Below are 4,332 nucleotides of genomic sequence, written 5' to 3'. Positions count from 1 at the left end.
ACATACGGGCGTATTAATTCTAAACTAAACCGAAATTGATGCTTGGAGGCTTCTGCAATTACTATACCCACTCCAATTGAAAATTTACTTATTTGCAACATTCCGCCAATTAAATCATACCCGAAAGTTTTGTTCCAGATCTCCTTTCGAAATTGTTTTTGCTTAAACGTCGAAGAAGTTCAACAGCTTTTCCGCCAAGAGATTGTATTTATAACGCCCCAAAACTTCAGTAATTTTTCAACTAGAGTAATTTTTATTTTATCATACTCTAAATATAAGGCATGTTATTTGAATTTTTGTGTCTATAATCAGCACGTACAGGTGCACGCAAAAAACTGGTTTTCTAATTTCTCAAATTTTTTATATTATATAATATATCAATTTTTTAGTGCGAAGACACATATAAAAAGATCATTGAAATCATTGGAAAGGAGAATCTAAAACACATATTTGACATTTTCAATCTAGTGGCCTTCGACGTCAATACTACACTAGTCGTCACGGGTGTTTTATTTTAGATATGAATTCAGATGAAGGAAAACCAGAATAAATTCTTTACTTTTATTATTTATTCTCACGCTTAAATAAAACATGGAAAAACCACGGCGTCGGTGTAATAAAGCATATTAATTCAAAACAAAGTTGTTTTATTAATAGACGTGACGGCGTTGGCTGCTTCGATCACTGCAAGTTGCATTTTCGGGTCGAAAGCTTCCTTGGAAGGTGTGGAAAGTTGGCAGTCCTCCAAATACTTGCCAGAAACTTGAAGTCCTTCGTCCACCGTCGCATATATTACAGTTTGAGCACCTTGTTCGGGTGTCTACAAATTCAAATGGTAAGAAAACCTTAGCGAACAGTGCCGCCAGTTTTCCCACTATATACGGGAACGGGAAATTCTGAAAAAAATTAGTATTGACAGTTCCAGGGTGAACGGCATTGAAAGAGACTGTCAAAATAATCAGGACAGGGAACCATTTTCTAGCATATTTTGAGCCATGTATTGGCAAAAATAGATTTGACATAGTTTACTGTTTCCATACTGTTTGAATGTGTTAAATACAGTCCCGCTAAGCAACTCAGGCTTTATCTTTCCCGATATTTTATGAGCCATGGAACTGACAAATACAACTCTGCTGGGCTGTCCGGCCACCAATTTGTCTGGAATTAAAACTGAGAAAAACCGAGAAGAAGATGGGTTAACAAAAATGGAGAGAAAAAATTGACTTGCATTACCGTTTCGAGTCCATCCACGGTTTCCACGTGACTGAATACTGAAAGTAGGCATGGTATTTAACGTACAAGTAAGCCCAGCGTTGTGGATGAGTGCGTATATACATTCTTCCTCTTGACGAATTTTTGCAGCAAATTCACGGACGGAATCGAACGACGCAAGATCCAACGAGACTACAGAAATGTTTGAATTTCCTGTCATTTCGGAATTTCTGAAGCAACTCGTTCTGCTACTGGGACGTTGATACAACCCATGATCACTCGGGCTTCTCTTCTAGCCAGATCCTTGGTAATTTCATATCCGATCCCTAAGTCGTGAAAGTACGACCAACCGACTGCCCCTCCTGTCACAATAACGGTCTTGCCAGTCAGTTTTGTAGTGCTAGTGCATCTCTTGGAGGAATGCTGAGTTTTGTAGATTACGAATATGAGTAAAATTAAGACAATTGTTATAGGCACTATCACTGGCATGCACAAGGTTGTAATTAAATGATCATGTTAAACTAAATTAAAATATTTTGTAGATTAATTGTAATTGACGCGTATAAGGATCCGTGTTAGAACATTTGTCAGAACAAGCTGATTATTACTTGCAGAACTTTTCTCTGGGTGATTACACTTCTCTTGACAGAATAATCAATTACGTCAACATTTCTATTACGGAGGGTCGTTTTATGTCTTTTTTTCAACATTATAACAACTTTCCAAGAGAAATTGGTACGGTAGGCTTAAAAAAGAAAGAATCCAACTTAAAAAGTCAGCCCATCCAACTATGGAAGCTGAACTCTGACTGAAGGTTTCGAACCAGAAAAATAAAACTATAGGATTTAAAAGAACTCGAGTCTTCTCCTTTATGAACAGGAATATTTCGGCGGCTTAAACTTGGAAGGTTATTTGCAAAACAACTTGTGCTGAGAAATGTCTATTAAAAAGTCACTACACCTAAAAGGAGCTCAACAATATCATGAAGTTCTACGTAAAAATCTTGCACAAAGACTATCAAAAGTCTACTCCTTTTGAATCAATGTGCAAAAACCAAAACGGAACCCGGAAACCACAGCCTTCACGGATGAGGATGTGATGGAGTTAGTAAAAATCATAAATCAACACTTTAGCAGACCTGACGAAATCCAAATGATTCTACTGAAGAATCTTAGAATCCATAATATCTTGGCTCTAGCCAAAATCTACAATCACTCCATCAACAAAAACTTAATTTCTTCATTATGGAAAATGGCCTATTTACGCCCATACCTGAAACCAAAAATACCGAAAAAGAACAAAGTTTTTACACACCATTCCCTGACAATTCCTCCTTAATACGGTTTTAAGGAAGAGAAGTCTACTCTTCGACTCAATATCGAAAAAACACGTCATTCAAAAAATATTCATATCAAAAATTCCTGCCAATTTCAAGTCATGGCTACTAAGCTTCCTCAGTAGTCAGAGAAGACGAGTTTGTATGGGAGAATAGATTTCTGGGTCACGCCTTCTCCCAAACTGAGTTCCGCAAGATTCCCTGCGCTTGCTTGCACTGTTTAACCCCTTTATTGCTGATCTGTCTTCACCGTAATAATGAAAACGTCGACGTCCTGATTTCCTACACCGACAACATCGTTAGCCTTTTAAAAGATTTAGATATCCTGGCTGCTTCATTAAGTCTACGACAAAACTTGAATATATTAGATAACTAATTCATTGCTAACTGCCTATTCACTTGTAATCAAAAGTCAGTGATTTCCATATTTACCGGGGGATAAAAAACTTGGAAAAAGTCAGTGCATCTTACACTGAACAACCACAAAATTTTGTTTTGCCGAACTTAAAATATCATATGAATTACGCTTGAGACTCATATGTGCTTCTCTTTTCAAGTCAACAACGTCTTAACGACATTTGAAAAGAAAAACAACGTCTTAAAATGTCTTTCTGGCCATTAAATGTCTGGAAACATCCTGTACTTGGGTCTTTATACAACCAGTGCTTTGTTACTGGTACGCATGTACGTTATTGAGTAAATTAATTTTGATGCGAGTCTGAAAAGAGCCCTTACACTCACGGAGCGCTAAACTAGAAAGACGTTCACGGTTCCTAGGAACATGGAAGATCTCATGCTTTAATATGGACACAGATATAATGCAATCGCGGTGACCAGGGCTATACATTCAAGCCGCACTTGCGCGGGCTCAAGTGAGGAAAATCTGGCAAGGATAAAGACCCTATAGAAACGTGTTGGGATTATGTGACTTTATTTGTTCAGTTTCTCGTGTTTCGATTGGGGAATTAATTAAATAAAAATAAAAAAGTTCGATGTTGATCAAGGCAATATAATAATTATATAGCAACAGTTTATTGCACAAAAAGTTTACAAGATTTAGTCACAGTATCCTTCGACTTTAATGATTCATTTCCAAGCCAACAGTTTAGGAAAATTGTCGGACTATTTTCAATATTTTTACAGTCATATCCTTATTATGTGCAAGGAGTTTAAATATCGTCAAATGATTTGTCGTGTATCTCTCTATAACTTGTTGGAATGTTTGGTTACAGTAGCTCTTCACTATTTTTGATAGTCCATTAATTTTTGAATTTTTTTCTCTGCATTTTCGATCCAATTACTCTTTGTTTTATACGTTAGAAACAAGATAGTTGATTGCCCAGCATATAGAATATCAAATTCTCCAATGTTTTGCCGGAAAAAAAACTTGATATAATCAATCATAGAATTCTTCCAGGTCTATTCCTACTAGAATCAACAATATGAGAGATCCCAATGAATTCAGAGCCATCAACCTCCTGATGACAGGTGAATGTGCACTGAGGGACTATCAGCGTACACTCCCACAGACATATTCCCTGCTCTTTCAGATATATGGAATTCCTACCCTCAAAAAAGTACCAAGGGTGTCTTAAGCATATTAATAAATATTATTAAAATAAATTAGAACTTAAATAAAAAAGATAGTTAAAAAAAATAAATTTAAAATGAAAGTCGCTGTTGTTGGTTGTGGTCACGGTGCATTAGACGAGATTTATGAAACAGTACAGAACTTAGAAAAGTTAAAATCTACTAAAATAGACCTAATCCTAATATGTGGAGAC

General features: G+C 36.3%; 1 pseudogene; it reads right to left on the bottom strand.

The window, feature by feature from the left end:
• Nucleotides 1–631: 631 nt before the first annotated feature.
• Nucleotides 632–1,701, bottom strand: LOC118761685 (annotated as a pseudogene).
• Nucleotides 1,702–4,332: the final 2,631 nt, after the last annotated feature.

The sequence above is a fragment of the Octopus sinensis genome, unplaced genomic scaffold (assembly GCF_006345805.1).
Source record: "Octopus sinensis unplaced genomic scaffold, ASM634580v1 Contig16439, whole genome shotgun sequence".
NCBI classification, from domain to species: domain Eukaryota; kingdom Metazoa; phylum Mollusca; class Cephalopoda; order Octopoda; family Octopodidae; genus Octopus; species Octopus sinensis.
This window is presented reverse-complemented; position numbering and strand designations above follow the sequence as displayed.